Raw genomic sequence first — 14,293 nt, forward strand, 5'->3', positions numbered from 1 at the left:
GCCTGTAAAGAAAACAGCTATGAGTGCCCCGTTTTTGATTTCTGGATTGTGTGTGAAACTCAAAGACACTGCGGCACAGTGACAAATGCCCTGACTGCACATCTGACCCCCTCCATGAGGCGGCCAGAGCATCCCTCCCTCCTGCACAGCTACACCAGGACTGCTGCACCTGGTGCCACTGGAGACCAAGCTGTGATGCCACCCAGAGGTGCTCCAGACCAGCCTCATTAAACAGGGATGCCCTTCCACAAGCATTTGCCACCAGTCTCAGGATGAAGGAATCTGGAGAGATGCTAATTTTTTAAAAAAACATACCCAGGCAGCAGAAAAATGTAATTCTATTTAAATATTTCAGTGTGATTCTATCTAAACTTGTCCTTCTTAGACATAAAAGGAGAGGGGTATGAAAGAGAATAATCTTTTAAAGATGTTTATTTCTAAAAGTACTGTGAAGTATACATCTCTTGACTTGCTTGTAATGAAGTATAAATCAGTTAAAAATACACTGAATCACATTTCTGCACATGGGCTACCCTCTAGCTTTAGGCAAAACACTACAAACATCTGATGTAGCTACTGTACATCAGTCTACTGATGTTATAGTTTTTACTGTGCTTTTAAAGTGTGATATTTAAAAGCAGCAGATGTATACCTGAGGATTTCTTTCAAAGAATGATTACAGCTATGGAACACACTTGGTAGATTTATATACCTCAAATTCTTATAGGTTTACTCTTAAATGTTCAGGAAATAGGAAGGATAGAATTGCTCAGATACCAGGCTGTGCTGCCCCCAGCAAAAAATCCTAAGTTTTACCTTCCTATGTGGATTGTTTGGGCAGAGAAACACACCCTGTGCCATAACAGAACATGTTATTCATAGTGTAGACAGTACAAGATAGTCCTTTGAATGCAGGACTTTATATTTTACACATTCCTTCAATGCATCCAATGTTATAATTAACATTTCAGTTATAAAAGCACAACTACATCAGGAGTTCTTTCCAAAGAGAAAGAACAAAGGAGAATACTCACAATTTTATAACACGTTTAAAAAGGATTGAATATTGCAGCTCTTGGATTCCACATGGAAATGGAATATAGTCTGGGGGTTCTGTAAAGAAGAGCAAAAGGAAGAAACAGGTGATGGCATGTGGGAATGTTTATTTATCTATATGGATCCACATGCAATGCTTTATTTACAACCCTTTTGCAGGCAGAGAGGATTTTACATCCATTCTCCATCCCTTCTTCATTCATAATCCAAAATGAGAAATGCAGATTTCTGCTCACTTTTGGCAAGGGGATTAACAGGGAATGTACTCAAATATGCATCTGGACATCATCTGGATCCCACCTGAAGCTGCTGCTTGGAAGGACAGCAAATTAGGAAAGAGAAGGATTGCAAATGCCTACATAAATTTTGTGAGCCATGCATAGTTCTACTCCATATATTTTAACTAGAAATAATTATGTGGAATTCAAAGTTTCTGAAAAAATATGTTTATTTTTTATTCCTTCCTTATTCCCACTGCAATCAGCACAACACAACAGATAGTGTAGGACTAAGCCATTTAACTAATATTCTGGGGGATAGCAAAGAATCATGAAATACATATAAAGGTCAGGCATTTCTTTTTCATGTGCAGACTGTGTACAAACTGTGATATGTCAGCAAATGCCCTGACAGTTGCTTAAATGAAACACATGGTTGTGCCCTTGTTTAAGAACCTTTGTGTTAAACCTTCAGACACATCAATGGGTTTTGGCCTGAGCCTTGCAAATTCAGAACCTGTTGTTCACCCAAGGCAGCTAAAAGAATACAAACTCCCAAAGAAATTAGTTATTTGTTCCTGAAGTCACTTGATCACACAAGTCTCTGCTTTGATATAAATACCTACTAAAGCACTATGCAACTAAGAGATGAGTGTCAGGTTTATCAAAATAATTATTAATGTTAATCTGGTCATTCTTTATGATCATTCACACCCACACAAATGTATAGGCTGTCTCTCACAGGAAAAAAAGAAGAAAAGTAAAAAGGAAAAGAAAAGAAAAAAAAGGAGAGGAGAGGAGAGGAGAGGAGAGGAGAGGAGAGGGGAGGAGAGGACAGGACAGGACAGGAGAGGACAGGAGAGAAAGGGAAGGCAAAGGGGAAGGGGAAGGGAAAAAGGAAGGGGAAGGGGAAGGGGAGGGGGAAAAGGGAAAAGGAAAAAAGAAAAAGGCAAAAGGAAAAAGGAAAGGAAAAGGAAAAGGAAAGGAAAGGGAAAAAGAAAAAAAGAAAAAGAAAAAAAAAAAAAAGGAAAAAACTATCCATATAAAAAGCTGTCCTTAAGAGAAACTGTAGTTCTTAAAAACTGAAGTTTGCCAGTAACATGTAAGTTCCTACTTCTTATACTGTATATATTTATTACACAGAGTAACTTATTAACACTAGGATTTATGGGAAATGCTTCATAATTTAGAATTCATTCTGGATGTTTCAAATTTTGGATGTCTCTGATGAGATAAGCCTTTTTAGAAGCCTTACTGTATGTGCGTGACTGCTCAGGATTTCCTGAAAATCCAGCTGCAAAATTGCAACACTCTCCTCTTTTCAGGAAACATGAAGAGCACTGCATCTGCATTACTTAAAATGTTATTTCTCCAACAGAACAGAAGCTGAGTAAAATATATTTACCAAAATTGGTAGCTATTTGTTTTTTAAAAACCTACCAATTAATGTTGCTGTGATGTATTGATTTTCTCCTCAGTGGTAACGAGGGCATGTAGAGCAGCAGAGCTTGGTCTTATGGCTGTAAAAAAGATTAAAATACTCTAATTGGGTAAAAAATATAGACTTATACACTGTCAAAATATGACTTCCATTTAACTTCACTGTTCACTAACATAACCTCAGCAAATTATGACAAACTTCATACCGCTGCAGTAGAAGAAGCTTTGAAGCAACACCGGTATTTAAAAATAAATAAATAAATAAATAAATAAAGCTCTGAATAAGTAAAAGGCTGACAGTAGATAATAAGTTACAGTTTTAAAAACAGTAATATCTTTTATTAGGTACCTGCTCTGCAATTAGCACTGGTGCAAGAGTCTTACTGAATCCCTATGGAGCTTCTAAGTAAGAAATTTTTTTTTTTAATTATTAATTATTAACTATTATTAATTTTTATGCGCTACAAAAAGGCTTTAATAAGTGAAGAAATCATGCCTCTTGTTATACACACCCCCATTTTTCCAGAGGAGCTTCGGATAAGCCCAGAATTAACAGAAATTCCAAGACAATGGTGGATTTAAAGCTCAAACTCCCACTGCCTGTAGTGCCCAAGTCATACCAAATTCCCAATGCATGCATTTCAGTTTCACATATCGTTTCTGAACATACCAAGCTTTTGTAGTTGAGCAGGTCCCACCTATTAAAAACATCTGGCAGGTGAATATATTAAGCCTCCAAGTGAAGGCTTTCAACAGCCTAAGTATTTTTTCATTCTTGTTTACCCTTTCTATTTTCCTCTCATTTGTCATTTTTATCTTAGTTTCCCTTCCAACCATCTCCACTCATTTATTCACTGAATGGCTCATCTTCCATCATTTATATTCCTTTTCAACCTTCATTTCAAAACCCCTTTCACCTCCTTTTTCAGGAATACTATAACTGCGATAGAACAACATTTACACATTGCATTTGAGCTCTCAAAGAAAATGTATGACTGCTCAGGTAAACAACTCGAAATTATGATGAACTTATGCTTACAGAAGAAAAAAGTTCTGTAGGGCTAGAGAGCAGTGGATTATTCAGCATTTCTAGCCTTATTTTTTAAAAAACCAACCAACAAAAAATTTCTGCATTTATGCTTTTTTCAAATAGATTCTTTTTTAAAAAGTAAAAAAAAAAAAAGAGAAAAAAATCAGTATTTAAATGTGAGACATTCGGTAGCTAAATACTAGGAAATAAAAGACAAATATAAAAGTTCAAAACCAATCCCAAGGGTAACCAGTAGAGAGGATGTTCCGGGAATTGAGAGACCCTGGACATTTCTTAGGGAATAATTTAATAAAACCTGTAAATTGCAAAAAGCACTAAGAAGAATATTCTGAAGGCCCACAGAGAACCTTCCAAGAATTCATAACACAGAAATAATATGCATTAACCAAGAGGAATATTTAAAGAGCTGTGCATAAGAGAAGCACCTCAGTGCCCGGAAGTGAGTACAACATTCACTATAAAATTAATTAAAGACCTGTCTCTTTGGTACCTCATTGAGGTGCCCTGTGTAGTGCTAAGATCTTGCTCCTTAGGAGGTCAGACACCACAGAAGATGCTGCACCTCTGTGAGACTTCTGACATTGGTATGACAGGAAGAAACTAATCTAAGGCAAAGACCATTTGCTGACAGGATTCACTAAGAACATTTCAGCAATAACCTTCTCAAATTCAGAAGGAAAAGAGAACAAGAAAAGAAAAAAAAAATGAGACGTATCAATGAAAGATAAAGTTCAATACTAGCAAATGACAGACAGGTGAGTTACATAAAATTAATAGCATGCAACTAAATTTCCTTTTGAGAAATTTTGTTGAATTCTAATATTGCTAATGATAAACTAAGCACTGCTAGCTTTCTTCAATTACTAAATTTTTTTAATGGGGCACTTGCAGTGGCAAGAATAGTTATATTCCATCTCTGAAAGAGAGGAATATAGGGAAAACATATGGAGACAGAAGAAAAACAGAGAGAAATTTAAAAGGGTTAGATTATGGCAATAATTCATAAAAAGTCTAATATATGTCCCCCTTGTACTTAGGCAGGACAAGTTAGATTTACACAAATATTAACAAGGTACTATTTATATGAGTGCACTTATGTATACATTGCAATAATAAATACATATCGCAGAATGCCAGAATGGTTTGGGTTGGAAGGGACCTTAAAGCTCATCTTGTTCCACCGCCTGCCATGGGCAGGGGCCCTTTCGGCCTCACCACCCTCCCAGGGAACAATTCCTTCCCAATGTCTAAATCCACTTTCTCTCAGTTTGAAGCCCTGAATATGAAAACATACACATATGTCTATGCGTCAAAGTGAAAGAAAATTACTGCTCAGATGTATAGAAAAGCAGAACTCATAACATTATAGATTTCCCATAGATTTAAGATGCACATGGATTTACTTGAGGTGTACATAAATTTAGAAAGAAGGAAATTCAGTCTCATCTGAAGTTGTTGTTCTTCTTTCCAGCCTAAAAAAGAGGTTTATTTGCTTCTACATTTTACATCCAAAATGCTCTTACAGAAGTAAATACAGAGCTTTTGAGTTTATAGGGAATTTGCATTTCATATCCAATAGCAAAATTTGTCAATCCCTAAGAACTGGATTTAGTAACTACTACAATTCATAATCACAGGGTATACAAGTACACCATGTGCATGGATAGGAACAAGTGCTTGGACATCAATCCTGTTCTCACCCAGACCTGAAGGCAAGAGTTAAACCAGCCATCAGACTTATTGTGGCTTGACTTTTTCCCTGATATTCTTCTTTTTACTGGGATAAAGAGAACAAAAAGGAAGAAAAAAAGCCAAGAATCATTTTAAATGCTCTGAAAAATGTCAATGAAGAATAAAGCAAGGGAGGCACCCTCTCAAAAATCTCCCTTCTTACTTTTTACTTAAAACTGAATACGGTACTTGGGGCTGGGTTCCACTGAATCCTACTAAGGCTCTTTCAAATGAGGTAACACTGTGGAAAATGCAATTTTCACTCTAAAATCACCAGGTTTTATTCATATAACTGAGAGATAAAACAAAGTGAACGATTTAGTGATATTCTCAAAATCTATCAACGAAGATTTAAAGATTATTCATTAGACAAAGCTTCAGCATCCAAAAAGATGTCCAAGGACCAATCATCTCCTGATAAGGGTTAGAAGTAAAATATAAAACAAAACTACAGACCTTTCCATGAAAATGCATACAAATCCTTATATTTTCTCTGTGGACACTGCAGGTTTCAGTTTCTGAGGAAAAATATCTGACAGATGCTCAGAGGGGTTTCAGAAGGCCAAGCTGCTGAATGAGAACCAATGGACCCCAGAAAGACGCAGGCTGACATTTTCTTTCTCGCTTAACAAGCAGTACAGATTTAAAATGGATATGATGGTTACTATTCAAAATTTCAATTATCACCTGCTTTTCCACATCCCAAACTCACTGCAGAACACGATGCACCAGTCAGCCAACTATGTATTCAACAGATACCCATTAGGAATATCAGGCAAAACTGGCAGAAACCCTCTTTTGAACTGATCTTGATCATACTTTTTCTGTCCGCATTTTAAGTTATTGGCTGTACCTGGATATATTCACTTAGTTCCAGATATTAAGACATTCTCAGTAGCCAAATGTTTTGCCCCTGGAGTGGATTAGCAGGACATATTTCCTATCTGTCATCAAAGCCATCATTCTCTCATTAGGAGCCATGGCAACAGTGGGCAGTGAAAAATGATACTTTTTGAGGGAAGGCTAAGTCCTTCAAAGAGCTGAGATGTTCCCAGCACTGATCTCCCAGTGCTTCCCAGGCCAAAAGAAGCACAACTCCCTCCAAAATTTGCCATGAAGCTTCAGGCTGTTCAAGGCTTTCTCACCTCAAAAGGGATCACCAGCCTTATAGACTTGTTTGCTACAAATCAATGAAGTATTTATCCACGGCCGACTTGCAAAGATACAGATCATTCTGCAGGCAGGCATTTTGGTGAGTGTTGCCCACTGTAGACAATGGGTTATCCAAAAGCATTTCACAGATGATAGAAAAAAGCCAAAGTAGATAGGAAATTTAATATGTGAGTTGTTTTGAAAGCCCATGAAGCAGCAGTGAGTGGCCAAGAATAATGCTGTTGGGAAAGTCTGTATAGAAGAAGATTAATAATGAAAAAAAGAAAGATTAAAAAAAACCCCAACCACTTCTCAGTGTTCAGTGTCTTTCATATGGATTTCTGTGCTCATTTTCTCCAAACTAAAACCCTGGAGGTGCTACAATTTATGTTGGATATATTTGTTACTAAATATGCAAGTCTAGTATAACCAGCATTTGATCTGCCAGTATGACCTCTTCAGAAAAAGCGAAAATAATCTCATCCTGGTCCAAACTTGGAGAAAATTGAACTCGAATCAGTTCCCATGCAAGAGCAGCTAAGCAGGTCAGAACCAAAGCAAGCAAAACCCATTTGCATGCCTTCTCTCTACCTAACTCAGTCCTCCTCAGGATCAAGTGCAATAGCAAAACACTCGCAAAACACTTCAGGCAGTTTTGTATCAATCCATGAAACATCATTGGGTTACATTTGATCATCATCATCTTCCAGCAGCTTAAACAGAGCTTAAACATGGTTCTAGCAAGAAAGAGGATGAAGATAAGCCCTAAGCACACAGTTACCCCTACAGGAACTACAAAAGTCCAAGCAAAAATTTGACTGTCTCACAGTATCTGGGAAAAAAAGTTTGTCTGATGACGAAGCCAAGCTGCCTCTTTTTCCTTTAAGTATTTTGTGTTCCCTTGCTCAAGGACAGCAGTGTTCAGTTTGAATAAAGGACTGGAGTTTTATTTTCTCGGTCCCAAGTTATTAGCTGCCACCATAGTGATTAAGCTGTTGTGACTACTGTGGCCTCTCTTACTAAATAGTGAAGTAAAATCCTATTTCAGTAACACAAAAACTTTATTTAGAGGAATGTTCTTTTTCAGGGGTACATTTATCAGAGCAGAGACTAAAAGTGCTGTGCACTTTTACCTCTAAGCATCAAGTTATTCATTTTCACTTTTTCTTCTAAAAACAAAAAGAACACAGTTCAAAGGAAAAGTTTCATCAAAGGTGATCTAAATGTGAAGTTTCTGGATTACATACATCCATTTTTCTTGCTGATCCTACTCTCTAATAACCATTCTTTTGTACACTGAACACATACACTGTCTATCAAAAAAATACACAAACCCACACATACACCAAGCAACACTTAAGTTACTTTATGACAGATTAAGTGCTATACTTCTTTCAAAACAAGGCTTGTTGAAGCACTAATCATCTGAATCTGTGATTCAAAAGAAATAATGAAAATTAGTCCAGGGTACCCAAATGACTTGATCTCAGGACTTTGGAATGGTGTGTTAGGTTTCAGTGCAAAAAAACCACCGGATGCATTCATTTTTAATAGTCCGTTTCCAATTCATTTTTCTGCAAGGACAGAAATCTGTTCTGTCAAAAAACAAGGGGAATTTAAACACACACCACCCACCCTCCCTGCAAGAAAACTGCAGAAAGGCTAGGAAACTTTCCTTCACAAGCTTCAGAGCTTCAGATTAAAAACCAACTTACGACAGCTACAGGAACATTTCTGTTTCCACCTTCAATAAGTCTGATCTCTCCTGCCATCACCAGGCCAACCTACAAGAGGAACAGCACTCAGAGCATTACTTCACTTTCAGCTGAGGTTATTTCACTTACCAAAGGAAAAAAATAACACCACACAAGGTAAAATTAAAAGTCACAGACCATTCACTGTCAAAACCCATGTACTTACCAACCTCAGTCCACTATGAGGCCAGCTAAACAGAAATGCTTCATGGAGACATCAACAGTTTTAGCTGGATCTCTGAAGGTTTTTGTTGTTGGTTTGCTGTCTTTTTTCAATTTGGCTAGCTGTTTGAAAATATAATCAACAGGCTAAACAGAATTTCAGCTAAGATATATGCTTTAATTATAGGAACTTCAAACAAGTTGCCAACTTGGCTTATCTGACAAAAGCCTTTTCCAAATTGATTTAGAATATTATGCCATCACCTCGTTAGTACTACAGTTAAAATGCATTGCTTGGGTCAAAAGAAGCACACGTATTGAAAGACTTCCACAGAAACACAAAGAAAAACATTTTAATTAATGTAATGACTATCTCAAGAGTTCTAGCAAATTACCTGATATACAAAGGTGGTAAGTTGCAAAATGTTGGCAAGAGAATAATCCTAGGAGAAAGTGTTTTTCTTTGCTCTTACTGATTCTTTTTTTTTTCCTAACAATATGTGAGCTTCTAATCTTAGGTATTCTTCTAGGGAGAAAGAAACACCTTCCTTCCATGTTTCATTCTTTCTGGTTTGAGTTTGAGAATTCCTTCATGATTCTGAATGTTGACATTTTAAGTGCCTACATCAAAAGATATTAAGGGAACATGATAGGACAATTATATTTGGGTATTCAAGAAACAAAGGCACAAAAAACATCAGTTTGCATATTGTGTGCCTAGAGTTACTTCAGTTGTTTTACTTACAGTTTGAAATTGTGATAAAATTTCTAAGGAAATAAAAGTACAAGTCTATAACTGACACAGAGGAAAACAACAAAAAATCAGCAGGGTTTTAAAGTTATTTCAGACTTTGCAGTCAATCTCAGGAATGCTGATGCATCAGTGGTTCAAGCCTTGGTATTTCCTATGAGATAATGTACAGAAGTACAATTTTCTGGAGCGTAATTGCATAAAGCATTTCTAAAAAACTAATAGAAGAATTTCAGGTTATCTATCAAAGGAAATCTAGTGAAAAATAGAATGCATTTGGTTGAAAATGAGGACATTCTGTCACATTAGGCACCACTGCCCTCTTCAGTCAGGCAGACATCAATTTCATACACTTGTTTAGAGAACTTTGCCTGATAAATCCCCACAAAAATAACAACAAAGATGACCTTTATTTTTACTTTAGGGAACATTTCTCTCCTAATAGCAGGATATGAGGCAGCATTTCATTAACCTAATAAAAATAGATATTTTGCTGTAACGTTTGATTTGACGCATGGCTTAGACACACGTGCACTGTGAAGGCAATGTGCATTTCTTTACATACTTAACACATATATATAGGGATTTGATAAACATGCTCTTTTTTTTTTCTGGAAAAACCGCAAAAAAAACAAGTCACTCATGGCTTTCATTTACTTCACACCTCACAGGACTACTAAGCAATCGTGTACCTTCAAAGCAGGACTTCAATAAACTTGCACCAACTGGTAAATTAACATAAAACCTTATCTCTATATCAAAAAAAAAAAACAAAAAAACAAACCCTCAGCACAGCTTTCTCAATACTCCCTGACTAGGATTCAATAATGCATGACTAACACTGGGAATTTTTCCTTAAGGTGAAAACATACACTTTGCAAGCAAAACCTCTGAGATCTGAGAGTTTTCAGGTACACTGGGATGAAAAGGTAGCACTGAAAATCCAAACAATCCAAGAGAGATCTGGATGTCAAAAGATTCTTAGTTCAATACTTTTTTAATCATACCACTTAAGAATTGAACCTTAATTTAAGAGAGTTAGTCTTTCAACAGATGGCAGCATGAGAATAAACACTAGGTAAAACATTGCTTTTAATCAACAGAAAGAAAAGTCATTTGCTCTGAGCTTCAATTTCTTTTCTTTTTTTCTTGTTAATAGAATGGAAATAGGTTGTATTCATTATCATAACTCTGTAATTTTTTTTTTTAATGTTTCCACTTTCAAAGATGGAGAAAATTTACAAAATCATAGAATATCCTGAGTTAGATGAGAGACACAAGGATCACTGAAGTCCAACTCCAGCCATTCAGGTATTATCTAAAAGCAAGTCATACTATGCAGCGACTTCTACAAAAGACCCTGAGCAACCTTGAAAAAATCATTAGACAAAAAAATAAAATTGCACAGCAGCTTATTTCCAAACTTTAGAAAGTACAGTATCTACCCTCATTCACAAACTTGCATATGGAAAATAAAGGCTTCAAGTCTGGTTGTTACAGCCCATTACAGAGAGTTATAACCTCTACTCTCAAACACTGGAGAGTTGCAGACAGTAAAGGTCCAGCATTGTTAGAACTATCCCCAATCTAAAGCAGATTTTTCTTAATCCAACTACTTGAAAAGGTGGTTTGGAACCTAGAAGCAATACAGAGGTTTTTCGTCCAGTGCTAACTGCAAATGTTACTGATTTCCTTACAGCAAATTGCAAGCTCAGGTACCTCAGGAGATCAGTATGTGTTGTCTCAGACAAGCCAGCTCAGAGTCAGCGGCACAAGGACACAGTCCAGTTGAGAGGGACTCAGGTACCTCCATGGGAAGCCCTTCAGGTACCTCTCAACCCTGGCAAGGCTTTTAGCTTGGCAAACCCAAAATGAGCAACATTACACATGCATGTGGTACAATGGTCTCAAGTCAAAAAGTCATTCAGACCCTGGGGGAAACAGTGCACAGACACACAGCTGGTTCCAGGTGGTTCCAGAACTGCCAACACAGTGTCACGTCTAGGATCAAAAATGAGCTGTCCTGTAGCCTGCTTAGACAGTTTAAGTGCCAATTTTTTTATTTAGTCTTCATCACAGCTGCATCTGTATTTAATAGATTTTAAAACTGTATCTCTCTAGCTCATTTATCTCCCTTTCTCCCCATCTTCTTTCCAGTATCTTGTTCCATTGTTTTGATTCCTCACTGAACCCACTTCTGTCTCTACTCTCCTTCCCACTATTAGGTGTAAAATATTGGTAGGACAAGGAAAAAGATCAAATAGAACAGGATTCCAAGAGAGCCAACACAGCATTGACATCAGGTTGTAAGAAGGAAAATGTTATTCTTTAATGGTTCAACTGAATACCCATTTGTGGTTTCTATGGCAGAAGAAAGTTAACAGCATGAGAAAATAAAGCACATCTAACATATGATTTGGAGTTACCATTTTAAACTGTAAAAGGACATTATGTGCATTTGTACTCCCCTGCACACACCTATCTACACCGTAAATCAAGCCTTTTATCTATTTTGGGTACTTGTACAAAGTTCTGATGGGCTTTTGCATGATACAAATAGCTTTACAAAAAAATTTGAAAACACACCAAACCTACACTGAAAATTAAAAAAAAAACTGGAGGCAATGACACCTGTACACTTTTAGCACTCTGGTTCATCATAGCAGTAAAAATACTCAATAAACACATTTCAAGAAAAACTTTTCAAACAACTTTATGACGCTGAAACCATACAAAAGTCTGAGGTTTCAAAATTTTGCCATTCATTTTTTGAAAAAAAACAACACATGAGAAAAGCTTTTTTTGACATTATTCTGTCTCTAATATCATTTTAGAAACCAGCAATAAAGTCAGAATTGAGAATCTGAGAGAGGACAGTGAACCGTGCTCTTAATCACCAGGTTTTACCTGGATCAATAGAGTGGATCTAGTTGTAATTCCAAACACTGTATCTGCTTTCCTTCTTCACTAAAACTAAATGCATAAGAGATATTGCTCATATTTACTTGGGAATGCGCAGGGCTGCATAAGACCACAGGAAAAACTGAGAGGGCCAGATCAATGTATGATGATAATAATAATAATAATAATAATAATAGTCGTCATGGATAATAATTCATTCCTAAAGTCAGTCTTGCTAAAATCAGCTGAAAAAGGAAGACAAGGACCTAATAAAAGTTTTCACTGTTTGCAAATTGACTTAGAGGTAGGCATTTCAGAATTGATAAACAGAATTATAAAACTCTTGTGTTTTTAATAAATCTACTTGATTTTGGCTTCAGACCAAATTTTCAAGGAGATTAGGTGCATAACTTATTCAAAGAGATGACTAGAGAATTTTCATACATAGAAACATGGAATCCCAGAATGATTTGGTTTGGAAAGGACTTTAAAGCCCATCCAGTTCCAACTCCCTGCCATGGACAGCGACACCTTCCACTGTCCCAGGCTGCTCCAAGCCCCAATGTCCAGCCTGGCCTTGGACACTCCAGGGATCCAGGGGCAGCCGCAGCTGCTCTGGGCACCCTGTGCCAGGGCCTGCCCACCCTGCCAGGGAACAATTCCTTCCCAAGATCCCATCCATCCCTGACCCCTGGCACTGGGAAGCCGTTCCCTGTGTCCTGTCCCTACAGCCCTTGTTCCAAGTCCCTCCCCCGATTTCCTGGAGCCCCTTTAGGCACTGGAAGTGGCTCTAAGGTCTCTCTGAAGCCTTCTCAAGGAACACCCCCAGCTCTCCCAGCCTGGCTCCAGAGCAGAGAGGTTCCAGCCCTCAGAACATCTCAATGTTCTCCTCTGGACTCCCTCCAGCAGCTCCATGTCCTCCATATGTTAGGACCCCCAAGCAACAGCGCCAGTGGAGCCTCCCAAAAGGGAAGCAGAGGTGGAGAATCGCCTCTGTCAATTTTCCAGTCACACTGATTTTGATGCAGACCAGGACATGACTGACAATTCATATCCAGGCAGTGTTTGAAATCAGCCAGAAAAAAAGAATTGGAGGCTTTTCTGAAAGCCTGTTTTCATCCTTTATCTCAAAACATCCTTCTGGCCTATCTTTATCATTCAGTTTTACAGATTTCTATTATCATCTCAAGTCTCACTCACTCTGTGATCAATAACTGGTTTTTTAGCACTGCAATGGAAAGCAAGTTTCTTCCTGTACTACAAGGGCACACAAATACCAACATAACTACCTGTGACCAAGAATGACAACAATTTTTTTTTCACTGACTGGGGACAAAAATAGATGCACACACACACATTATGAAAATTCCTCTTTTCTTCATATTTCTTTGTATCTTCCCTTTTAATTATATTTTCCTTTCAAAGTAAGTATCACAACAAAGACTCCATAGTTCCTCTTTATGTGATTCACTAATAAAATAATGAATACAGTGACACTCAAGTGTCTCTGAGAATGTGTTTATGAAAAGCCAGAAGCAGTATTAGAAATTCCAGGTTTTTTAGTAGCCACTAACTGACAATACCAGCATTGCACAGTGAAATAGAAACATCTACTGCACTAACAGGAGTGGTGGAAGGAGACAGAAGGTAAGAGGAAAGTACTTGTGATACACTAGGGAGAATTGATGTTGTTTTAAATGACGTGGCAGTTGTGCAATGCAGCTTCTGACCTGGTATGCTTTCTGCAAGCTGGGCAGAAGCAGCACAGGTTAACAGCAGCTCTTAACAAATGCTGCCTGCAGAATTCCAACCTCATCATACACTTAAAGAAAAATCTTTAACCCAAAAGATTAGTGTGACATTTCAACCAGAAAACCCATTCACAGTGATCACCCAAACTCTACAGGTACCTTTCAATTCACCTTTCTGTTTCTGGCTGGCAGCATCAGAAGTAGCATTGCAGTTATACAGAGAACTGACAATCCTTCCTTTCAGGAGAACAAAAGAGAACAGAAGAAAAACCAGACAAACACTTACCTCTGTGTCCTTGAAAATACTAAATGGGAAGCTAGGGAAA

General features: G+C 37.5%; 1 long non-coding RNA gene across 1 annotated transcript; it reads right to left on the reverse strand.

Annotated features, from left to right (window-relative positions):
* Positions 1-1,026: 1,026 nt before the first annotated feature.
* LOC108449831 lies at positions 1,027-8,504 on the reverse strand. Its single transcript, XR_001866124.1, has 3 exons — positions 8,364-8,504; positions 2,715-2,794; positions 1,027-1,113 (listed from the first exon to the last, which is right to left on the reverse strand). It is a non-coding gene; the product is annotated as an uncharacterized LOC108449831 (long non-coding RNA).
* Between the last annotated feature and the right edge of the window lie 5,789 nt (positions 8,505-14,293).

Source organism: Corvus brachyrhynchos, unplaced genomic scaffold (genome assembly GCF_000691975.1).
Source record: "Corvus brachyrhynchos isolate BGI_N302 unplaced genomic scaffold, ASM69197v1 scaffold1311, whole genome shotgun sequence".
NCBI classification, from domain to species: Eukaryota; Metazoa; Chordata; class Aves; order Passeriformes; family Corvidae; genus Corvus; species Corvus brachyrhynchos.